This window comes from Nelumbo lutea, chromosome 8 (genome assembly GCF_056320005.1).
Source record: "Nelumbo lutea isolate HS-2025 chromosome 8, American lotus-T2T, whole genome shotgun sequence".
Taxonomy (NCBI): domain Eukaryota; kingdom Viridiplantae; phylum Streptophyta; class Magnoliopsida; order Proteales; family Nelumbonaceae; genus Nelumbo; species Nelumbo lutea.
The window spans coordinates 39,288,484-39,314,816 of record NC_142691.1 but is presented as its reverse complement, the minus strand read 5'-3'; the positions used below and the strand labels follow the sequence as shown (position 1 = coordinate 39,314,816).

General features: G+C 40.8%; 2 non-coding genes across 2 annotated transcripts; both read right to left on the bottom strand.

The window, feature by feature from the left end:
* Positions 1-322: 322 nt before the first annotated feature.
* Positions 323-429, bottom strand: LOC148843870 (small nucleolar RNA R71). Its single transcript, XR_016103940.1, has one exon. It is a non-coding gene; the product is annotated as a small nucleolar RNA R71 (small nucleolar RNA).
* Positions 430-23,182: 22,753 nt separating this feature from the next.
* LOC148843869 (small nucleolar RNA R71) lies at positions 23,183-23,289 on the bottom strand. The gene has a single exon (XR_016103904.1). It is a non-coding gene; the product is annotated as a small nucleolar RNA R71 (small nucleolar RNA).
* Between the last annotated feature and the right edge of the window lie 3,044 nt (positions 23,290-26,333).

Below are 26,333 nucleotides of genomic sequence, written 5' to 3'. Positions count from 1 at the left end.
TGACAACCCTTCATCTTGCATCCAGTTACCTGATACTTAGGCCTTACAGTATGAAATTAAGTCAAGTACAATCCAAATACTCCCATCCTTCTATAGGAACCCAAGTGAGGACCCATACAAGCACATAGACTAGTTCTTGGAAATATGTTCAACTGTAAGGATTCAGAATTTCAATGATGATGCCCTTAGATTGACTCTTTTCCCCTTCTCCTTGAAAGATAAGGCCAAGCATTGGTTAGAGACTATAGGGAGACACATTATGACTTGGGCAAAAATGCAACAAGAATTCCTTAAGAAGTTCTATCCTATAGGTTGAACCAATACCATGAGGAGAGCTATCACGGGATTCACCCAAACATCGGGTGAACAAATTCATGAGGCTTGGGAGAGGATGAAAGAGTTAATGAGAAAATGCCCACACCATGGCATGTCCCAGTGGCAAATTGTCCAGGCCTTCTATGAAGGCTTGACAGATCAATACAGGAAAATGGTAGATGCATCGTGTGGGGGCACATTTATGAGCAAGAGCGAGGATGAAGCTTATAATCTTTTCAAAACCCTGAGTGAGAGTTCTATCAATAATGCGTCGTTGTATTCCTATGAAATGTCAGTGGGGCCCTCAAAGAGGGTAGAGCTCTATGAGGTCAGAAATAATATAGAGCTTGAGGCAAAAATGGACTTGAATGCCATTTCTAGAAAGTTGGATAGGGTAGACCTTGTAGCCCAAAAACTTGACTAGTTTTTCACTCTTAACCAACAATCGGGCCCATCTACCTCTTATCCTGAAGTATGTTCCGTTTGTGCTGGCCCAGCCTACCAGGTTGATGACTATCCTACTATAGCCCAGTTTCCACCTTTTATCCAATAACAAGTTCAGGCGGCCTAGAGCTTCTCAAGGCCCAATAATAATCCATATTCTAATACTTATAACCCTTGGTTGAGAAACCATCCTAACTTTTCTTGGAGGACACATCAACTTGAATAGATAAGAAATCCATCAGATGGACACCCAATATTGCAGAATAAAGGAGGCGAATTTCAAAAAATTTTCTTTCCTTTCAACTGGGAATTGAATTCCCTATTTAGAAAATCATATTTTCAAGGATCATTCTTGAACCATAAACTGAACCAGATCTGAACCAAAAGGAGGAGAGAGAGATAATACCTGATACAGAGAAATAATATCTCTCAATGGAGGTGTTCACGCCCAAGGTAGAAACCAAAATCTGCTCCCACTGAAGATGGCGCAGTGCAAGGTGGAGCAGAATCAGCAATGTCATTCCTAAAAACCTGATTCTTCCTAGGAATCACCTGGATGGCTTGTGAATACAACTCCTACCAATCTTTTCTCCAAAAGATTGGAATCAAGATACAATCTTGATTTCTCCCAATCAATGGAGATCGAACTGCTATAGGCGGCGACTGCAGGAAGGAGGCGGCTAGAGAGTATTTGTAGGGTGCAAAATTCTCTATTCTGTGATCTCAGCTCTGAAGACAAGACTTGAGTCTGTTGGATGTTATGTCTAAAGGCTGCCACCCCCTCTTCCTTTTATAGACTTAAAGGGATCAGCTCCTAATCCCATCAGGAGTTGCTAATCCAAATCTCATTTGGATTAGAAGTCCCTTCAAGATAAGGGATAATCCTTATCTTATCTACAGATTAGATCAGCCAGCTCCTAATCTAATTAGGAAGTTTCCAAATCTAAGTCTCATTCAGATCTTGGACTCTCTGAGTGGATAGGGTGTGGGCCCAATCCTATCAGCTAATCTTATCTCAGAATTCGCCCCTTAAAGACTAATCAAATTAGCCCAGTTCAAAATGGGCTTAAGGCCCATTTAGGGTTATGTATTCATTAAGCCTTCCAAATTGCCGCCCAGTTGGGCTTCCTTGTATGGCGTGGGACCCAAACATTGTCTACACATCAGCCACATGGGTTCAGCCCAGCCTTTGTTACAAGGCCTGGCCGAATACACTGTTATGGACAATGCACCCCTGAAACCCATCTGATGGGCTCTATGGGCCCAACACTTACCCGAAGTGGTCCCTGGGCCAAACCACCTTGTAACACCCAAGGACTATGGGTAGATGCAAGATTAGCCCATCAGGTATTATCCTCAATGGTCTTACACTTAACCTCTCAGCCCATAATGATCATACACTACCCGACAAGAGAGGACCTCTCCCTCGGCTGCAAGGAACAGTGTTGCACTATCTCAAGTATGGATCCTGGGAATTAAAACCTTTTGCAAATCATTTTGAAACCATAATTTATATACTTTTATATCTCATATAAAATATATTTTGCAAAACAAATCTCAACGATTGAAATCGACTGCCAGCAGTCTTGGTTTCCATTAGTGAGAGTGCATCCCCGATAATTACCTTTGTCCGACGAAGGGGCTGATCCTGTCACTATGATCACCCACTCAGATGAATTCTCAAACTGTCCCAACATACCCAGGTTTTGACCCCCACTAAGGATCTCACTGATTGGTACATCAAAGACAACCCAATCCGACACCTCATGCAGTATCATAATTGAGTCTAGGGGTCAGGTGTAACTTTTCAGTTTTGCCCATCAATCTCCAAGGTCCAGGGCAATACTGGAAATCTAGTCCAGTTCAAAGATTCAATTAATCCCACACTGTATGTCCCTAGGGTCTCACCCTGGTAGTTGAGACAAGCCACCCCAACCGACTTGGTGGCACCACAGTGTCAGCCTTGTCAGGATAGGTCTCCCCAGACCGACCCACTGGCTGTGAACATTCTAAACTAACACGAGTCTCATTAAGTGTCCAATTTAAGGGTATCACACAGAAACATACCAAGGGAACATGAATCAAATATGCACTTTTATTCATTTACAATAAATTCATAAAGTACATCATTTTGATTGAAGCTAAGGGCATACAAAACTATCTAACAACTCCCACTTGCACTTAGATCCAATCAGGTACTAGCCGAAGTCCCATGCTTTCCACGTGTTTCTCAAACACTTTTTGTGACAGTGGCTTATTCAATTGGTCTACCACATTCTCCGCTGATGCTACCTCCTACGATCATCCTCACATAGGTCCAATGTTGTCATACAATAGTGGAATGGGTGATGTGCTGAATTCCAAATTCAGGAATGAACACCTTCATTCATAAGGCAGCCTCACTTACGACAATGCGTTCGGCCTGGGTTGTGGACTATTAATTTGCTACTTAGGCCCTGTTTGCTGACATTTAGAAAACAACACACGATACTATCGTGAAAGCATATCCAGATGTAGACTTTCCATCATCTGGATCCAACTAAAAATTGGCATTCGTATACCCTTGGATCTATAGTGAATTACCATCGAGTACTAGATAAAACTTTTTTGTCCTTCGAAGGTACTTAAGTATGTTTTTCATAGCAGTCCAGTGCTCCTGCCCTGGGGTAGCCTGAAATCTGCTTACTACACTCACTGCCTGAGCAATGTCAGGACGAGTACACAGCATGGCATACATGATGCTCCCTACGGCAGAGGCATAGGGAACGTCTTTCAGGCCATCAATCTCCTCAGAAGTCTTGGGAGACATCTTTTTGGACTGAGTAACTCCGTGCCTGAAAGGAATATTTCCTTTCTTGGAATTTTCCATGCTGTATCTTTTGACTATTTTATCAATGTAGGCAGATTGGGATAATCCTATTATCCGCTTCGATCTATCTCTATAGAGTCAAAGACCTAGTATATAGGAGGCTTCTCCAAGATCTTTCATGGAGAATTGCTATGAAAGCCATATTTTCACCATAGTCAACATTCCTACGTCATTCCCAATGAGTAGAATGTCATCTACATATAGAACCAAGAAGGTAACCTTATCTCCACTGTACTTCCTGTAAACACAGGGTTCATCCGGATTCTGCTCGCAGTCAAATGATTTGACGGCAGAGTCAAAACAGATGTTCCAACTTCTCGAAGCTTGCTTAAGTGCATTAATGGATCTATTAAGTTTACATACCATGTTTTCCTGACCCGTAGCTATGTAGCCTTGCGGCTGCTGCATATAGATATCTTCAATAAGATCTCCATTCAGGAATGCAGTTTTGACATCTATTTACCAAATCTCATAATCATGGTATGTTGCTACAGCTAGCAGGATCCTAATGGATTTAAGCAAGGCCACGGGCGAAAATGTTTCCTCATAATCGATGCCCACTTTCTGAGTGTACCCTTTCGCCACCAGATGAGCTTTGAAGGTCTCAACTCTACCATCGGGGCCCTTCTTCCTCTTGTAAATCCATTTGCAACCAATTGCTTTTTCCCCGGAGGGCGGATCTACTAGAGTCCAAATTCCATTGGTATCCATTTAGTCCATCTCTGCTCTCATGGCCTCCACCCACTTCTGGGAATCTATGTCCAACATAGCTTCCGCGTAAGTCACAGGATCCTCCTCACTAGTCAAGGTTTCCACCAGTTAACTATCCTGGTCATAACCATAACGGATTGGTGGTCTGGATACCCTAGTGGATCTTCTAGGTCGGTCACTACCTGGAACTTGTGGGACATCTCCCACTGCTCCTGAGCTCTCCTCATCAAGAACAATTTCCTGACGATGGGTGTCCAGGATGTAATCGATCTCCAAGAACTGGCCATTTCAGTTGTAGAACACTTTCTGCTCACTTGGGTCATAGAAAAGGTAACCTACAGAGCCTTTTGGGTAGCCTACAAATAGACAACGGCTGGTCTTGGATTCCAACTTGTCTGCACTCGTTCTTTTAACGTGTGTTGAACAACCCCAAATCTTCAAGTGTCTGACACTTGGTTTCTTTCCGGTCCAAAGTTCATATGGAGTGTTCGGAACTGATTTGGTTGGAACCCGATTCAGCACGTAAATCGCAGTCTAATGCGTAACCCCAATAAGGATGTGGGTAACTCTGAGTGTATGAAAAGTGACCGGACCATATCCAATAAGGTCTTATTCCTCCTCTCTGAAACACCATTAAGTTGTGGTGTAGCAGGAGGAGCTAATTGTGATACTATCCCATTGTCCTTTAGTAGTCCCTGAACTCATCAGAGAAATACTCGCCACCTCGATTAGATCGAAGGGCTTTAATTTCTCTCCCCAACTGTTTCTCGACCTCTTGTCTAAACTCTTTGAACTTTTCAAAGGATTCAGATTTGTGTCTCATTAGGTACACGCAACCATATTGTGAGAAATCATCTGTGAAGGTGATGAAATACACGTGTTGATTCCGTGTCCTAACACTCAGGGGACCACATACATTAGTATGTATTAGGTCAAGTGTGCCTGTACATCTTTCAGGCTTACCGTTAAATGGCCGTTTTGTCATCTTCCCTTGTAGGCAAGGCTCACAGGTGGGAAGATCTTCTACAGTTAGAAAATCCAAAGGACCATCCTTTACCAACCTTGTAATTCGGTCAACACCGATTTGGCCAAGTCGGTAATGCCACAAACACGTGGGATTAACTGTATCACGGGCTCTCTTCTTGGGGATTTCAGCCGATGTAGTTTCAATTTTGTTAGTTTCTAGAGAAGGATGTAGAACATAGAGACCGTTCTCTAGTTCCTCATATGTGATGAATCTGTTATTTCTTTTAATAGTAATCATATTAGTAAAGAAAACAGAATAACCATCTGCAAATAGAAATCAAATTTCTTCTTAAGTTTTGTACACAAAGACAATCTTTTAGTACAACTTTTCCTTCTCTAAAAATTAACTCCACAGTTTCTATTGCCGTGGCTGCAACTGTTGTAGTAATCCCCAAGTAGAGAGTGACTTCTCCTTCACTCAGCCTTTTGCTTACCTTGAACCCCTGCAGTGAGTTACACGCATGAGTTGAAGCCCTGGAGTCAATACACTAGGACGCAGAAGCTACCAATAAATTGGTTTCTATAACACAATTTTCGAAATTACCTTTCTTGGATTCCAGGTAGGTAGGACAATTCCTCTTCCAGTGGCCGGTCTTTTTGCAGAAGTGATAGGGATCTGATGCTTTGTCTTTCTACTGCCTTTTGCTCTTAGTGGCTTTCTGCTGAGGCTTCTTTGCCTTCCTCTTTCTCTTGCCTGTTTTGCTAGCTTCAACAAGCATAGCTACAGGCTCATCCTTTTTAATTAGTTCTTCAGCTCTTTGCAACATATTGCTGAGCTCTTGCAAGCTGACATTCAGCTTGTTCATGTTATAGTTCATGATGAACGGATTAATGGAAGGAGGCAAAGAATTAAGGATAGCGTCTATCTGGGTTGCAAGGTCCAGTCCGGATCCAAGAGTCTCCAGTTCGTTGATGTAACCCATCATCCGAAGACCATGGTCGTGAACTTGTTGGCCCTTGGACATTTGAGTGGTCATGAACTACTTCAAGACCTTTTGTCGAGTAGAACGATTCTGCTCTTCATACATCATCCTCAGGCTGTCAAATATGTCCTTGGCAAGTTCGATCTGATCGAACTGCCTCTGTATTGGATGTCCAAGGAGGCGATGATGTAACACTGGGCTAGGGAGTTTTTCTCCTCCCATTCCTGATAGTCTCTCCTTCGGGCCTCAGAAGCCCTGTCTCCCAGACGCTCCGGGACAGGATTCTTTGCCACTTTGTCCAGCTTTTCTGAAGCTAGGACCAGCATAAGGTTCCTGTAACAGTCGGCGTAGTTTGGGCCCTTAAGCTTGTTGTCATCAATAAGCTTTGCAAAAGATCCGTTTGCCATTTTCTGATAAAAGAGCAAACATCAGTCCACAACCTAATTTGATTCATGTTCATTTCATAGATATGGCTTTTAATCTATGATCCATTTCCATTTATTCATCTCTGAGATTTCCCTCCTTTCTCAGTGACGAAGACTATGGGTTGTCATTGGAAATGTGGAAAATCACATAGGGTGCATGGAGCCAACTGTTTCAGCTACATAACCCCACCACCTTTCTGTAAAGGATCATATCCACTCATCATGAGTTTTCCCTTTGGCCTCTGTCAGACAAGGTTCAGAGCCGTTTTCAGGTAAACCTTTCTGTCCAGTGAGTGCTTACCCATCATATTCGTGAACGCCAAGGTACCATGAGAGAGTTTCCATTTTCTGGTGAAGCCCCTCCCACATCGGTCTATGACGCACCTATCATCATATGAAACACTCAGACAAGCCCAACAGCGAATGGATAGCCCATTTTCTGGTGCGTTTCCTCATTACTGAAGGACCCATCCTCATGCTAATGATGGAAGGCCTTTAGAGAGTTCATCATATGAATCTCCCTATCACGTGCACTCATATTAGCTAAAGGGAACAAATAATTATGCCCTAGTTTGATTTAGGTCAAACCAAAGTGGCTCCCACTAACTTTCATAAAGCCAGATTTCGGTGGGCCTTAAATCGGCTAGGGTTCTGCACGTGACCTCTCGATGAGGTGTGGGGCCCACCACTGAGGGAGGTCATCCAATGACCAAAAGGGACACCATGGCAATGATGTGCATTCAGCCACAGTGTGCACAAGAGCCACTATCGAATGAGCATGGGCCAAGTACTTATGGCCCATGTACGCAGCACATCACGCATCCATACATCTCATACAGGGATAAATTGATCCAATCAATTAATTATCTATAAGGCCCATTGGAAGCCCGTTAAAACTCCATAATATTAACCATTAATATTATCTAGGTATATGGGATGAATTAGGGTTACCCAGTTTGGCCCATATAGCTTTATCCTTTAAAATGGGCTTTTTGTAGTTTTAACTATTTAAAACTGGGCCTTTACAGGCTGAGCTGAATTAACCATTTAATTAAATATCAATCTTCAAGCCCATTAGTGGAAAAAATAGGGCTGACTTTCAGCCTTGATAAAACCCTAGAATTGGTCCAAACAATTTGAACCAATCTTGGTTCGAATGGGTCTGGGGTTTGATTTTTAATTAAATCTTTAATTCAAGAAAATAATCTAAAATTAAATAACTGATAAAAGAAAAACAAAAATTAGTTAATCAGGGTTGTTCGTACACTCTATCCTGCAAAACAGAGGTTAGATCACAGATTACAGTTTCTCAAACTGCAAATCGCAGATAGCGAATCTCCCATCTACAAAATCTCCTTCTCTGCGCCGCCATCTTCGATCCAAAATTAAAAATAAATAGAAATCCTATTTCTATTAATTATTACATCAGATCAAATGCCTATACATTGAGTCTAAAAATTAAAAAAAAAAATTATTTACAGACCAACTGTAATAAATTCAATTAAAAAACTGCAAATCTTGTAGTTCTCCCTGCGCAAACCAAGATTTCGATCTCCTCTAGTACGAACAACCCATAAATCCAAAAAATTATAAAGAACTATTCTAAATAATAATCAAATTTATTTAAAATTAATTTCAGATTATTTGCCCATCTGTTTTGGGAACAAATTTCCCAAAACCTATATCTGCGCAAATTAGGTAGAATGCCTTCTCCCTATTTGCGCAGGTTTAGATCTGAAACAGAATGGTTCAAGATTTGAACCATGGCTCTGATACCACTGAAGGGATAGGAAATCCATCATATAGACGACGCCCAAAATTGCGGAATAAAGGGGGCAAATTTCAAAATTTTTTCTTTCCCATCAATTGGGAATCGAATTCCCTATTTAGAAAATCATATTTTCAAGGATCATTCTTGAACCATAAACTGAACCAGATCTGAGCCAAAAGGAGGAGAGAGAGATAATACCTCATACAGAGAAATAATATCTCTCAATAGAGGTGTTGACGCCCAAGGTAGAAACCAAAATCTGCTCCCACTGAAGATGGCGCAGTGCAAGGTGGAACAGCATCAACAATGTCCTTCCTAAGAACCTGATTCTTCCCAAGAATCACCTGGACGGCTTGTGAATACAACTCCTACCAATCTTTTATCCAAAAGATTGGAATCAAGATCCAATCTTGATTTCTCCCAAGCAATGGAGATCGAACTGTTATAGGTGGCGGCTGTAGGAAGGAGGTGGCTAGAGAGTATTTGCAGGGTGCAGAATTCTCTATTCTGTGATCTCAGCTCTGAAGACAAGACTTGAGTCTATTGGATGTTATGTCTAAAGGCTGCCGCCCCCTCTTCATTTTATAGACTTAAAGGGATCAGCTCCTAATCCCATTAGGAGTTGCTAACCCAAATCATATCTAGACTAGAAGTCCTTTCAAGATAATGGATAATCCTTATCTTATCTACAAATTAGATCAGCCAACTCCTAATCTAATTAGGAAGTTTCCAAATCTAAATCTCATTCAGATCTTGGACTCTCTGAGTGAATAGGGTGTGGGCCCAATCCTATCAGTTGATCTTAACTCAGAATTCGCCCCTTAAAGACTAATCAAATTAGCCCAGTTCAAAATGGGCTTAAGGCCCATTTAGGGTTATGTATTCATTAAGCCTTCCAAACTGCTACCCAGTTGGGCTTCCTTGTATGGTGTGGGACCCAAACATTGATCTACACATCAGCCACATGGGTTCAGCCCAGCGTTTGTTACAAGGCCTGGCCGAATACACTGTTATGGACAGTGCACCCCCTGAAACCCATCAGATGGGCTCTATGGGCCCAACACTTACCCTAAGTGGTCCTTGGGCCAAGCACCTTGTAACACCCAGGGACTATGGGCAGATGCAAGATTAGCCCATCAGGTATTATCCTCAATGGTCTTACACTGCCCGACAAGAGAGGACCTCTCCCTCGGCTGCAAGGAACAGTGTTGCACTCTCTCAAGTATGGATCCCGGGAATTAAACCTTTTGCAAATCATTTTGAAACCATAATACATATACTTTTATATCTCATATAAAATATTTTTGCAAAACAAATCTCAACCATAATACATATACTCTCACTAAAATATTTAGTGAGAGTGCATCCCTGATCATTACCTTTGTCCAACAAAGGGGCTGATCCGGTCACTATGATCACCCACTCAGATGAATTCTCAGACTGTCCCAACATACCCAGGTTTTGACCCCCGCTAAGGATCTCATTGATTGGTACATCAAAGACAACCCAATCCGACACCTAGTGTAGTATCATAGTCGAGTTTAGGGGTCGGGTGTAACTTTCCAGTTTTGCCCATCAATCTCCAAGGTCCATGGCAATACTGGAAATCTGGTCCAGTTCAAAGATTCAATTAATCCCACACTGTATATCCCTAGGGTCTCACCCTGATAGCTGAGACAAGCCACCCCAACCGACTTGGTGGCACCACAGTGTCAACCTTGTCAGGATAGGTCTCCCCAGACCGACCCACTGGCTGTGAACATTCTAAACTAACACGAGTCTCATTAAGTGTTCAGTTTAAGGGTATCACAAAGAAACATACCATGGGAACACGAATCAAAACTATCTAAGGGCATACAAAACTATCTAACACAACTCAATGTACAGTCCCATTAGCATCCGTCCAACTCCATTGCCCAACAGTTTCAGAGGCCAGTAGTACAAAACCAGTTCCAATAGGTGTACCATAGGAGTTAACCGGCCCAACCATATCAGGGCTACCCACAACCCCCTCAATCCCGATCAGTAGACGGTCAATTTATGCAGCTACAATAGTTGATCCTAAATCAATAGTAGTCCATTGCTAGGTTAGAAAGCCAAATAGGACAACTAGCTGAAGCTAATGCAAGGAGGGCAGTGGGGCAACTACCGATTCAACCGGTTGCAAACCCTAGGAATCAGCCACCGGGTTTCTCTCAACAAATTCAACCACCTCCTCAGAATCCCTAATTTGAAAATGCTAAAGCTATAACAATATTAAGGAGTGGGAGAATTTCAGAAGACCCGTATGAGAAAGAAAGTAAAGAAGAAGAAAAGGAGTCAGAAAACCCTAAGTTGGGGGGGAAGAAGAAGAAAAGGGAAAACTTAGAAAAAGCGCCTAAAGTAAACTAGTCTATAGTCACCTTTCCTACCGCACTCATAGCTGGGCCGTCATGGAAAAAGAAAGAGATTGGCAATGGGGAGATCAGGGAACTTTTCAAACAAGTATACATTAACATCCTGCTCCTCATGAAAGAATGGTAGGATCCATCTAATGGACGCCATAAAGACTGCGGAATGGGTGGGCGAATATCAAAAATTTTCCTACCTTCTCTCAACTGGGAATCGTATTCCCTAAATTTACAATACAATATTCAAGGATCCACTTGAACCATAATCGAACCAAATCTGAACCAAAAGGGAAGGGAGGAATTATATCTGATCCAGAGAAGCAGTATCTCCCAAAGTTGGTGTTCACGCCCAAAGAGGACACCAAGATCCACTTTTGCTGAAGATGACACAGTTGTATGTGAAACGGCTGGAGAAGATGTCAAGAACTAATTTCTTGATTTCTTTCTTCTTCAAAGATTGAATCTTGTCAGAAAGAGTGGTGCGGCTGGAGAGATCTCCTTGGACGAAGATGGCTGAATAGCTTCTCTTCTTTCTGGAGTGTGTATGAGATCTAATATCAATTCGTAGGATGCTTTCTCTCTTGCAAAAAACCCTGGGTTTGAAATCTGATATTGATCTCTCTTAGGGTTTCTCCTCTTTTCTTCTTGATTAAGAAACCTCCTAATTACGAGTTATCCCAATCCAAATCAGTATTTGGATAGGGGATGATCTTAATCCTATCTACAGATTAAGTTAGCTTACTCATGATCTTATTAGGAGGTTACCAGATTCAAATCTCATTTGAATTTGGTCTCCCAGAGTGGATAGGTTAAAGGCCCAATCCTTTTGCTAACTTTAATACCAGATTTGCCCCATAGATGGGTGATCATATCAGCCCAGCTCGAAATGGGCTTTTGGCCCATTAAGTGTTCAGTGCTTAACTAGTTTCCAATCTACTGCCTAGTTGGGCTTATTTCTATGGCGTGGGACCCAAGCATTGATCTACACACCAGCCACATGGGTTTGGCCTAGCCTTTATTACAAGGCCCAGCTGAATTCACTGAAAGAGCTCAGTGAACCCATGAGCCCATCACATGGACCATATGGGCCCAACACTTACATTAAGTGGTCCCTGGGCCAAGCCATCTTATAAAAACCCAGGGACTGTGGGCAGGTGCAAGATTAGCCCATCAGGTACTATTCTAAATGGTCTTTCACTCAACCTCTCAGCCCATAATGATCAAGCACTGCCCAACAAGAGAGGACCTCTCCCTCGACTGCAAGGAACAGTGCCACACTTTCCACTCACATGGATTCCGGGAATTAAAACCATTTGCAAACACTTTGAAACCATACATATATATTTATCATATATAAATTTTGCAAAACAAAATTCCAACGATTGAAATCAACTACTAGCAGTTTGGTTTCCATCAGAGAGAGTGCATTCCCGATTATTACCTTTGTCCAACAAAGGGGTTGATCCTATCACTATGATCACCCACTCAGATGAATTCTCAGACTACCCCAACATGCCCAGGTTTTGACCCCCGCTAAGGATCTCACTGATTGGCATATCAAAGACAGCCCGATCTGACATCTAGTGAAGTATCATAATCGAGTCTAGGGGTCAGGTGTAACTTTCCAGTTTTGCCCATCTGTCTCCAAGGTCCAGGGCAACACTGAAAATCTGGTCTGATTCGAACATTCGAGTAATCCCATACTGCATGTGCCTTGGATCTTACCTTGGTGGCCGAGACAAGCCATCCCAACACTTGGCGGCACACCAATATCAGCCTTGGTAGGATAAATCTCCCTAGACTTATCCAATGGCTGTGAACATTTAAAACTAACGCGTGTCTCATCAAGTGTCCAATTTTAGGGTCTTACATAGAATTATACCAAACAACATGAATCATACATGCACTTTATTTATTTACACTAAACATCAAAAGTACATCAAATCAGATTGAAGCTAAGGGCATACAAAACTGACTAACACCTCGATGTGATTCAACATGTCCCGACTTATGCAAAGTCGGTCCTCCTGAAGTGGGAGCCGTGATCAGCCCCACAAAAAGTGATGCTCTCAATAGATGTGAGTGCGGTCCTCCTGAACCAACTTCCCCGGAAAATGAAAGACCCAGGTGCTCCTCTTATTACTGTATAATTTCCGGAATCACCTTTGATAGGGCCCTATTGGATCTAGGGGCTAGTGTGAACCTACTTCCATCCATTATTTATGAAAGGTTCAGGGTCGGCAAGTTAAAACCTACCCCAATAATTTTGCAACTCGCTGATTGGTTGGTTAAGACTCATCGAAGTGTCATCGAGGATGTCATTGTCAGGATAGAAAACTATTATTTCCCTATAGATTTTGTTGTCCTAGACATGACCCCAACAGAAGAACTGAACCACAACCCGATAATCTTAGGATGATAATTTATAGCAATGACTAATGCAAATATCAATTGTAAATCGGGGAAATAGACATCTCATTTGGGGAGTAGAAGGTCCAATTGAATGATTTTAATGCCTTTAAGCATCCAAACCTAGGGGAAGATGAAGGCAGTGTGGACATAGTGGACAATCTCGTGAATGACCTACCTACCCCTTGGTTTGCCCAATCTAGTCCTGGTTGGCATAAAAATGAAAGTGAGTATGAGAGTTTGGATGAGAGAGATGAATAGTTACGTTTGGTTGAAGACATTAAACTTAGCGCTGGTTGGGAGGAAACCCAACGTAAATTTTTCAGTTAATTTTAGGATTAGAGTTATTTTATTTTATTTTCTTGATTCAAGATCAGGTGGCATACCTTGAACTCCTCAGGAAAACCCAATTCATTGTTCTCTTTGGCCCAAATCTTCTTTGCATCATTCTAGTCATGCCATTAGGGACAATGGCATTTAAGTTGGGGGGTAAGGAAAGAGAGGGAAAATTTGAAAAAAAATTGTGAAGCTAAGCCTTCAAAGATGGAGAATTACAATTTCATTGAATTTTTTAAAAGTTTCCATTAAAAGAGATTCCCAAACAGAAAAAGCTAAGGAAACTGATAAAAGAATATTGAATTCTACAGAAATTGGTAGCAAGTGATCGGAGTAAAAAATTGGTCTTGTTTTAATATTGTTGAAACTATTTAGAAATTAGAAAATACTCCCAAGTTTGCTCCTATCAGATAGGAAGAGAAAGATTGAGAAATTAGACAAAATTCTTCAAATTGTTAAGAGACAGTGGACAACCTTGAACAGTGTTGCAAAAAAAAGAAAGAAAAAAAAAAAGAGAGAATAAAAGGTTAATGGACACCCTAGACTTAGTAACTGAGTCTCTTCACATAAGTCAAGTGTCGAGATTCACGTCAAACGGAAAAGGGAATGCCAAAGACACTTACCTAACACTTAGTAACCGGGTCTCTTCACCTAAGTCAAGTCTCGAGATTCACGTAAAACGATGAAAGGTAACAATAAAAATAAGTTCAGGGGTAGAAATCCACTATCAGAAATAATAAGAAGAATACCTGTTTGATTTTAAAATCAATCCCATCTTATCAAGACAGTTTGCAAATGGAAGGGTAAATAAGATTTTTAAGCCATGTTTTGATAATATTCAAAATAAGACAGTTTTACCCCTAAAGCCCAATACCGATCTATACAGAGTTTGAGAATGATGGAATCAGGATGCTTGATTAATTCTGTTAGGGATGACCTTGTAATGGAAAAGATCTATATACTTAGTCTAATTTTAAGGTTGTATTGCTAAGGGACTAGCAATGTTTAAGTTGAGGGTGTGATAACCCTGCATTTTGATGCCAAGGCGTAATTCAAGGGTATTTTCGACCTTAGAATAGATAGTCAAAGTGTACCCTCTTCCCAGTTAAATTCAATTATGTGACCTCTGAGGGTCTCTGTGCAAATTATGTAGAAAATTGGGAAGTTTTCTAGGCTGAAGTACAGTTTTTGGAAGCTAGTGTGAAAAACCAGTTGAGAGAGGGGGTGCTTTTGTAAAGAACTAAAAGTAGGAGGGCGCCTCTTAGCTGCTAAACCCAGTTTGGCACCCATCCTATTGTATTATAATGCTCCCCACGCCTTAGCAAACCCTAAGGCGCCTTTTAACCCATTCTTTTCACTCTTAACAAACCCTAGCCACCCCTAACTAATAAATCCTCACCTTCCATCCCTTCTAACCTTCACCATCCATTCTAGGTCACTATCCTTTTAGCATTCTAACCCTAAGAGCCACTTAACTTCTAATGTTCACCTTCAGCCTTTAGCCATTAAATCTCAACCTTACATAATATTGGGTGCCTTCTCCTTTTGTTCTCAGCCTTAGGATCACCCTAGAACCATCCTAACCCTTCATTCTAAACCTTGGCCACCCATATTTTAGCTAAAACCCAGTTACCGCCCCCTCTTTCTCTCTAATTCGACTTATATCCACCCTTCTCTATAAAAAGGACCCTAGGGGCCCTGGAGAAGGGGTTGGTCAATTCACCTAGTTACAAGGCTAAGGTTTATTGAGGAGTTCAAGGGTTGTAGAAGGGAAGGATGCCCAAATCTTGTCAAGAGGGGTTCCTACAAGCTGTTCAACCATTCTGCAACTGCCGCCACTAGATCTGATCAACCATTCTTTACTTTTCTTTATTTTCTTTTCTGTTATTTTTATTTCTGCAATCTTTTAGATTTAATTCTTGTTTGTTTCTCTGTTTTGCAGATCTGAATTTGTTCGTTTCAAGACTAAGGTGTCTCGAGGGGTTTGAGGGTTATAGAAAGGACAGATGCCCAATTCTTGTCAGGAGGGATTTCTACTTGTCTAGTCGATTTGCAGCTACCGCCATCGGATCCGGATTCTGGATTTTTTTATTTATTTCTTTTATTTCCTTTGTTGATTCCCATATTTTATTAAATTCTAATTTTTATTTATTGTCTTGTTTAAATTCGAAACATTTAATTTCAGAAATAATAGATTTTATTTTCGTATTTTTTGCCATTCCCGATTCCATTCTCTTGCCCGGATCTAAGTATATATTAATTCACTTGCTTCCCTGTGGATATGACCTGTTCTCACCCATTTACTACATTAGTAGTTGTTTGAGAAATGATAAAAATTATAAATGTTTAAACTAGTGTTTTAGAGTGTTCAACAACATGCTTCCGGACACACCACTAAACACATGGAAGTGACCTACTGATTGGATGATGACTCGGCATTCCCTACCACCTCAATGAGCTAAGTCAGCTTGGGTACCTTGGGCACCTCAACCAAGACCGAGATCCAAGTAGCTCGTGATGACCTGACCTATCGAAGTGACATGTAGCCAACTTCTAGAAGCTAGCTAGCTATCTCCAAGCTCTTCGGGATCACGCCTCACAATAGAAGCCTTATCCTTATCCCGCCCAGATTGGACAAACTCGATAAGCCTTATCAGCTCACATGAAGTCCACCTCCTAGTGCAAAATGGATTCCTAGAATAATGAACCAAGGATCCCGAAAGCATTTCATAAGGCTTACGACAACTCATCTATATAAGGGCACCAACCCCAACAACAAAAGGTAGGCACAATTATTTGCTCACTAGCCTTATAGCATACAATTTTTCCAGCTCGTACAAGATTACTGACTTAAGCATCGGAACACCCACACTAAGTAGGCCACCCTGACTCCTCTGATTTTCTTTCTTTTATAGCTCGACCGGCCAGCACAATAGACCGACGTCCGAACTTCCCTCCAACTAAGAGCATCCAGATCGCGCACCATCAAGTTGAATTGTCTCTAACCAAAGACCAAAGGAGGCGGTTATGGGTGGAAATAATCATGCCAATGTGCCATCTCTTGTGGACGATAAAGATGAACATTGTGGGGCTTATGCTAGGAAGGAAGAAGTTGGAGGTGGCAGCGATCTGAGCGTGACACCACATCAAGAGCCCTCCAATTCCAAAGGTGCGTGACGATGTTGGGGATCGTCAGGACAAGGTTCAGTCCACTAGGCTAGAGTGCAGTGGTGCTAAGAAGCGGGAAGGAACTGTAGCTAGAACCTACCTCACCAAGGAAGGTGGATAAAGGACAAGAAGAAGAGGAGGTACAGGACTCAAGAGTTAGAGAGAACATTTCAGCCATGATCAAGAGGACCTTACCAGAAAAACATGCTGATCCAGGTATGTTCACCCTACCTTGTGTGATTGGCAATAAGCAAATCGAGCATGCCATGCTAGACTTAGGTGCATCTATCAATGTCATACCATACTCGATTTACTATGCTTTGAAATTCCTTTAAGGGAAACTAAAGCTGTTATCCAATTATCTGATCGTTCAAATGCCTACCCAAAAGGGATTGTTGAGAATGTAATGGTGCAGGTTAACGATTTAATTTTCCTAGCTGATTTTTACATTTTGAAGATGGAGGACACGATCGAAAGTTCAGCCCCACTTCTATTAGGCAGGCCATTCATGAAAACGGCCAATACCCAAATAGATGTGGATGAGGGTACCCTCTCCGTCGAATGTGACAGAGAGACTGTTAAATTTAATATTTTTGAAGCTATGAAGTACCCAACTGAAGACCATTTGATCTATTCGGTTGACACTTCTGATCCAACTGTGCTGGAAATTTTTGAAAAAGATATGAATGAGGTGTTAGAATCGAGTGCACAATTGGATACCAAGGCCCCTATTCCAGATTTGAAATGAGGTGTTAGAATCGAGTGCACAATTGGATACCAAGGCCCCTATTCCAGATTTGAACCCGCCCATGATGGATGGAAGGGGAGCACACCGAAATCTGCACCCACGAGAGTTAAAGTAGCAAAGGAGGACGTCGAGCATAACGATGTTAAACAATTGTGCTTGTGGGAGGCAACCCATTGTGTTTAGTTAATTTTGTTATTTTGTTTTGATTTTTGTGTTTAGCAGGAACCTCACAAGGCGAACAAGAAAGTACCCCCGAATCCTTCTACTTTATGCATAATCACATACATTGGGGACAATGTATAACTTAAGTGTGGGGGGATTAGAGGAATTTGATGGAAATTTGGGATACCTTACCTTCTTGAAATTTCTGCTCCCTAGAAACTTATCCTTGAACGATTTCAACTTATCAAGAATCATGTATTTAGGCTGAATGGATAGGATAGGATGCAAGCATGACTAACTGAATCTTTCTTGGCTGCATATGGTACCACATGTTTTTAATCGATCAATAGGCAAGATGCATAAGGGTTTGATTGATTATCTGTCAAACATGGGTTCATTATTCTAGAACTTGCTGTGTTAGGCATATTGAGACCATGATCATTGAATTCATGGATCAGGCGGCGAAACCCTGTAATTTTTGTGCAAAAAAAAATAATAAAAAAAATAAAATCATGACTAATGTGAGATGGAGCATAAAATGCACTCACATCTAGAAACAAAAACAAGTGTGAGATGAAGCATAAAATGCACTCACATCTTGAAACGAAGGCAAGGGTGAGATGGAGCATAAAATGCACTCACCCTAGAACCCCAACCCCATTCTCACGTTCAGATCCTAGGAATTCATACTAAGTGTGGAGATGTGATACAATAAGCACACCTTGCTTTGGCTTAAGAAACAAAGAAAGGTAAGTGAATCTGGCTGTATTGGTTTGTTAAAGCAATGAGTACCCATTCAGCCAAGGATGCTTCAGCCAGGAAGGCTCCTCTCTTAGACTATTGATTTAACTTGGGACCATGGGAAATGGTGATTTGCAATCACTCTTGGACGAGAAAAAGGGGAGAAAGAGATATAAAGAGGAAAGGTTACCAAGTCTGAGCTAAAGCATGCAATGAACTAGGCCTCATGTAGAGAAAAAGAAAGACTGAAAATCAGTAGTTAGGTTCTCTTGTTTTGCTTGAGTTTTGCCTTGCCTGAGGACGGGCAAAGTTTAAGTGTGGGGGGATTTGATGAGATTGAAAAAAGAAACCCTATTTTTGTCCCCTAATTTTCATATTTTTACATCATTTTAGCACTTAAATGAACTCATTACTCTTGTATTTTGATTCAGGGCAATAAAGAAGGCAATTGGAAGAAAACAGGGCAAATCAGTTGATTTTGCACAGTTTCGGCGACAGTCAGTAATCTGAGCCTAACTCTCAATTTTTGACTCTGAATTGGACAATTCAAGAAACATTAGAAAGAGAAAGGAAGGCCCACAACTTTTGTGTTTTGGGTTTTGACAGATTCGGCCCGCATTGAATACGACAACGAGCCCGAAGTTGGAGCAAGTTCGTAGCTAGGCCCATTTCACAACTTAAGCCCAACTCGCAGAAGTACCTTGAAGCAGCCAAGTTTTAAAGTAGCATAACTCGAATTCAAGAGTCAAGAGTCCAAATCTCTAATGTAATCTCCAAAGAGAGAGTCTTATCAGATCTAAGTCTTGAATGTAATCCTAAAGAGATAAGAAGATTGAGATTAAATCATTAGATAAGAGATAGGATAGGATTAGTTCAAAGAAGATCAAGACTCCCTAAAGATAAGATGATCTCTGATGAACCTACAATTTATCTATATTTTATGAGGTTTTTGCATGAAATTTTATGCTGGTTGAATTAAATATTGCCCTATTTTAGCTTGATTGCAAGAAAGATTTCAGGGGGAGCCAAATCAACAAAAAGAAGGCAAAAGCAAGAAAAGAAAACCCAAAATTTATCAAGTTCAGCCCGGCCCAGCCATGAGAGCAAGAGAATTTCATTCGGCCCAAGAAGAGCAAGTGAAACTCTTTGGAAAATCCAAGGGAAGAAGCCTAGCAAGAAGGAAATTTCGGCCCAGCCCATTTTTAGCCCAAATAACAGCTTAGAGTGTAACCCACATGAGCTCAAAAGCAAGCTAAGTTGTAGCCCAAATAGCAGCCCAAAGGGAGCTAGGGGCGGCAACTTCTAGGTGTTTCTTGAAGAGAAGGAGGGAGCACTCTAAAAGGTTCATGAGGGGTGTAATACACCCCATTCTAGAGGCTTCAAGAAGGGGCAAGAGACCCCTTGAAAAACTATATAAGGAGGCCTCTAGGAGGGGAGAAAGTTGTTCAATTGCTTGAGAGGAAGGCTCTCCCACTCTTAGATGTTCGGCCACCTTGAGAGAAGAGAAGAGAAGAAGGCTAGGCGCAAGGAAGAAGAAGAAGAAGGGCTGAAGGAAGTTCAAGACAAGCAAGCTAGAAGAAGAAGGTGAGTTCGAATTGAGGGTTTGTGATTCAAAGATCTTTTGTAATAAATCATTTGTAGTTTCATTATCTTTTGATTTGAATTCAGTATCTTAGTTATATATTTTTTCTTCTTTCTCCTTGTTTCCATTCTTCCTTGATGTATTTCAGCTTGTAAAATTTCAGTTCAGCAATCTAATTCTTTTTTATTCATTCAAATAGTCATGCATTGTACTTGAAGTTTCTTGAATAAGGGTGTGATTGTAGATTAATTCGGTCAACTAACCTTCAAAACTCAGATCTGAATTCTCAGATCTGAGATTGCAAGATCTGAATTGCTTGAAAGAGAATTCAGATCTGCAATTTTCAGATTGGGCGAATTAATCTACAGCTTGGAATTCCTAGAGTGCTTGAGAGAGACTCTAGGAATTCAGATCTACTATTCAAGAACTGAATTGAGTGCAAGGTTAGAGATAACTTGCACAATTCAGTTGGTGATCAATTCAGATATGAATTGATGCCTTAGAAGTGTTTGAAGAAATGCATGCATGGGGATTAGATTCTTGCTAGAGATGAAAGAACCGTCACTCATGCATAGGATGAACATGCGCTTGAGAGAGGCTGTTCATGACCTTGGGGTTTCACAAAACCAAGGCTCAATCATGATTCATTCGAATGATTCAAATTGATAGATTGCTGAATTCTAAGATTGACATTTACTGCTTACTCTTCTAACCTGAATTGAAGGCAATTGGGCCAATGATTTAGATAGATTTTAATTTAGGATTTCTTAGCTTTCATTAGAGTTTTGATTTATTTTGTTGATCAGATAAGAAGTGCTCAATTTAGTATTGGTAATTGTTTCCTAAATCCTTGTGGGAACGATACTTCACTCTCTACTTTATTACTTGAACGGCTAGTGCACTTGCTAGTGTCACAATGAGCAACACATCAAGTTTTTGGCGCCGTTGCCGGGGATTTATAGAAGCAATATTAGGAAACATTGAGCATTCTTAATCTGGTATCATTCAGCATTGCATTCATAGTTGGTTTAATTTTCTTAACTTTACATTTTAGTTTTGAATGCAACTGCTGTACTACTATAGTTATGTTTCTTCTTTCTTAAGTAGATTACTTTCTTTTTCTGGTTTCAGTTTCATTTTAATAAAGGCATATTTGATTTCTATTCAATCTTGGTGTTGTTCCCTTCAAAAAGAAAAAAAAAAAGAAAAAAATTCACATAAACATGAGTGTTGCAGATCTGAGTTGCATTCGGCACTCAGATCAGCAGATTTCAGATCAGCAGCACTCAGCCGAAAAGAGTTGCTTGTGTTTCAGACTTTATTATTTTTTTTTCTTTCATTACAAAAAGAAAAAAAAATTGAAAAAAAAAGGGGGGAGATCTTTTGAACAACAAGAGGAGCAATTGAGAATTCGGATCAGAATTCAGATTTGAATTCAGATCTGAATTCTGCTATTGCAGATTTGCAACAGTTCAGATCTGAGTTCCTCTGAACTCAGACCTGAACTGATGAAATTTTGAGGGGAATTGGGTGTCATCACCACCCCAATTCACCCTAGGGTACTTCTGCTATTCCCCAAAAACAATTTGGTAGCAATAACTGAAGGTAAGGCAATTGAGAATTCAGATCCAAACTCAGACTTGAGTTCAGATCTGAATTCTGCTGTTACAGATCTACTCAGTTCAGATCTGAATTCCTTTGAACTCAGATCTGAACCGATGCAAGTTTGAGGTGAATTGGGTGCCATCACTACCCCAATCCACCCTATGATACATCCAACCTGCCTCAAGGGTGAATGGATAGCAAGGAATGAGAGAAATTCAAATCTGAAATGCAGTTGATATGATGTGAGGACTGAACTGATACAGAGCATACTATGAATTCTGGGTGGACTGAATTCTTGGCTTTACCCACTTGTAACCGAGCTACATTAGCTAAGGAGGTGTATGTTTGGATTGAATAATTGTTATGCCTCAGATATTTAAGAAAAATTAGCACTTTCCAAGTATTTCTATTAGCATTCAGATCTGTAGCAGGGCTGCTATAGTGCAACAGTTAGCAGACCTGATTTCAGATTTCTACAAAAGTTGTATGGACCGAATAGCTTGCAATACCAAACATTGCAGACCCAATTTTCAGGTCTTAGCAAGTGTTTGATATGCATCAGCTATACAGGTTTGAGCTTCAATTGTAGAGTTTAAAATCTTTAACCCAAGCCTAACTCAGGACTGGTTTTAGTTTATTTCAGATCCTTTTAAATTATTTTTTTTTTTCAGATCAGATCTGATTTCAGCCCTAAAGCATCACAGAATTGATTCCAACCTTAATGGATGTATATTGTAGTGTATACCAATGAGTGTGTATGAGATATACAGCTCAGATCTGAATTATTATTTATTAATTTCTCTAGACTAACAATACCAAAGACTTGTAGATCTGAACTCAGATCTAAATTGGGTCTGAATTCAGATGTTGCAATCGATGGATGTAGATAAAGGAACCTTGAATAAGATGATTGGTTTAAATCTGCTTTTAGTATAATCGGCTTCATTTATTCATGATAGGATGTAGGTTTTGTATTCCAATACTTCACTTTACATTTTCAGTGTGATAGGATTAGTTATTTATTTTCTTTTGTGAATATTGGCATTTTTATTGCTTTGACTTTAACAGTTTATGACAAGCAGACCTGAACTGGAAGAGATCCTTTACGACCCGGAGATTGAACGGACTCTCCGTATCCGTTTGAGAGCTGCTAAGCAAGTCAGACAAGAAGCACAAGAAATGGCTGAACAAAGAACTATGATGGATTATGCCAAGCCCACCCTCACCGGGACTGTCTCCAGCATTATCAGGCCAACTATTGTTGCCAATAACTTCGAAATTAAACCGGCCATAATCCAAATGATACAAAATACGGTTCAGTTTTGTGGTATGGCCCATGAGGATCCGAATGCCCATATTGCTAACTTCTTGGAAATCTGTGACACCTTCAAACACAATGGGGTAAGTGATGATGCCATCCGGCTGAGGTTATTCCCATTTTCTTTGAAGGATAAAGCCAAAGCTTGGTTGAACTCATTACCGGCAGGATCTATAGCCACATGGGACAAAATGGCCAACCGTTTTCTCTCTAAATATTTCCCCCCTTCTAAAACTGCTAAAATGAGGAATGACATCACTACTTTTTTCCAGCAAGAGGGGGAATCTTTATATGAGTCATGGGAACGTTACAAGGAGCTGTTAAGGAGAGTTCCTCACCATGGCCTCCCCATTTGGCTGCAAGTGCAGACTTTCTATAATGGTCTTACTGACTCAAATAAGACCATATTAGATGCTGCAGCCGGAGGATCCGTAAATAATAAAACTCCTGAGGTTGCCCATGCACTTATTGAGGAAATGGTAGCCAACAATTATCAATGGCATTCGGAAAGAACTCAAACTAGGAAGCAGCAAGGCTTGCATAATGTTGACACTTATACAGCACTATCTGCACAAATAGGAGCACTCAGTAAAAAAATAGATGAAATGCAGATAGCTGCCATGCATGTGCAGCCTCTTAATTGTGAATTGTGTGGGGGAGGCCACATCAGTACAGACTGCCAAGTTGGCAATCAGTTCAGACCATCTACTGAACAAGTTGACTATGTCAGCAATTCGTCAAGACAGCAGGGTTACCAGAGTCACCATACTTTTCATCCAGGATGGAGGGGACATTCAAACCAGTCCTGGCGAAATCAGCATATTTCCAAGCCGTTCCACCAGACTTATCATCAGCCTGAACCAAAATCCAATTTGGAGGAACTAATGACAAAATTTATAGCAGGTGCTGAAACTAGGTTCCAGAACCAAGAAGCCTCAATCAAAAACCTGGAAAACCAAGTGGGGCAATTGGCACAATTAATCTCTTCCAGACTACCGGGAACTCTTCCAAGCAACACTGAAGTGAATCCACGAGAGCAGGTGCAAGCTATTACCTTAAGAAGTGGAAAAGAGTTGCCTGAGGTAGAAAAGAAGAATTGGGCTGAACCCAAGGCAGAAACAAGCCTTGGAACTAGACAACAGAAGACGGAACAACCAGAAGCACAACAAGGGATGCACCAACAACCGCAAGTTCCATTCCCTAACAGGCTGAAGCAACAAAAATTGGAGAAGGAATTTGGTAAGTTTCTTGAAATATTTAAAAGTTTACATATTAATATTCCTTTTGCTGATGCTTTAGCCCAGATGCCACACTATGCAAGGTTTTTGAAGGAATTATTGGCAAACAAAAGGAAACTGGGAGATGTGGCTACAGTTGCATTAAATGAGGAATGTTCTGCTATCCTTTTGAACAAGCTGCTTCAGAAACTCAAAGATCCAGGGAGTTTCACTATTCCTTGTACCATTGGCAGTTTAAAAATTGAAAAAGCTTTATGTGACCTAGGAGCTAGCATCAATTTAATGCCATACTTTATCTTCAAGAAGTTGGGGTTGAATGAACCCCAACCCACTAGAGTGGCATTACAATTGGCTGATAGATCCATTAGACATCCTAGGGCGATCATAGAAGATGTGTTAGTTAAAGTTGACAAATTCATTTTTCCAGTTGATTTCATTGTGTTAGACATGCAAGAAGATGTGGAGGTCCCGCTTATCCTAGGGAGACCTTTCCTGGCTACCGGGAAAGCAATGATTGATGTCCAACAAGGACAACTCAGCCTTAGGATACAAGATGAGGAGATAATTTTTAAAATGTCTGATGCTATGAAACATGCACCCTCTAGGTATGCTATGATTGATGCCATTGAATTGACAATTGATGAATGCTTCCAGGTAAGTAGAATAACTGATCCTCTTGAACTCTGCCTCCAGCAGGGAGAACTTGAAGAAGCAGAAAATGAAAAAATAAACCTCATGATAGCATACCTGAACGATAAGCCTCAATTCAAGGGAAAGGGGTTTCTTAAATTAGAGAACTTAGGCAAATTGCCCGGACCATCAGGTAAGCCATCACCCCAAGAACCCCCCACCCTTGAACTGAAGCAATTACCATCCCATTTAGAGTATGCTTTCCTTGAGGAACCATCAGATCTCCCCGTGATAATTTCCGCAGCGCTGAATCCCTTACAAAGAGAAAAATTATTAAGAGTGCTGCGGGAACACAAAAATGCTATAGCTTGGAAGGTAGAAGATATCAAAGGCATTAATCCATCAATCTGCACTCACAGAATTTTGATGGAAGAGGACAGCAAGCCTTCCGTTCAGCCCCAAAGGCGCCTGAACCCCAACATGAAAGAAGTGGTAAAGGCTGAAATAATTAAGTTGTTAGATGCTGGGATCATTTATCCTATTTCTGATAGTTCTTGGGTAAGCCCTGTGCAAGTTGTGCCCAAAAAAGGGGGTACGACTGTTGTTCCAAATGAGAAAAATGAACTCATCCCTACTAGAACCGTTACCGGATGGCGTGTGTGTATTGACTATAGAAAATTAAATGAAGCCACCCGGAAGGACCATTTCCCTCTCCCATTTATGGATCAAATGTTGGAGAGGCTAGCCGGGCATGAGTATTATTGTTTCTTGGATGGATATTCAGGGTATAACCAGATACCAATTGCACCAGAAGATCAAGAAAAGACCACTTTTACTTGCCCATATGGAACCTTTGCATACCGAAGGATGCCCTTTGGGTTATGCAATGCCCCAACAACCTTTCAGCGATGTATGATGTCTATATTTTCTGATATGGTTGAAAAATTTATTGAGATCTTCATGGATGATTTTTCAATTTTTGGCTCTTCGTTTGATGCATGTTTGAATAATCTGGAACAGGTGCTTACTAGATGTAAAGAAACACATCTTGTGTTGAATTGGGAGAAATGTCATTTTATGGTGCAAGAAGGCATAGTGCTTGGACACAAGATCTCTCAAAGAGGTATAGAAGTCGACAAGGCCAAGGTGGAGGTAATTGAAAAATTGCCAACCCCAACATCTGTTCGTTCTTTGAGAAGTTTCTTAGGACATGTCAGATTCTATAGAAGGTTTATTAAAGATTTCTCAAAAATTTCCAAGCCATTATCTACCTTGCTTCAGAAAGAAGTGCCTTTTGAATTTTCAACTGAATGCCTTCATGCTTTCAACATCTTGAAAGACAAATTGATCCATGCACCTATCATGGTAGCACCAGATTGGACCCTCCCATTTGAATTGATGTGTGATGCGAGTGATTTTGCTATAGGAGCTGTTTTAGAACAAAGAATGAACAAACATTTTCAGCCAATTTATTATGCTAGCAGAACCTTGACTGGACCCCAACTCAATTACACCACCATAG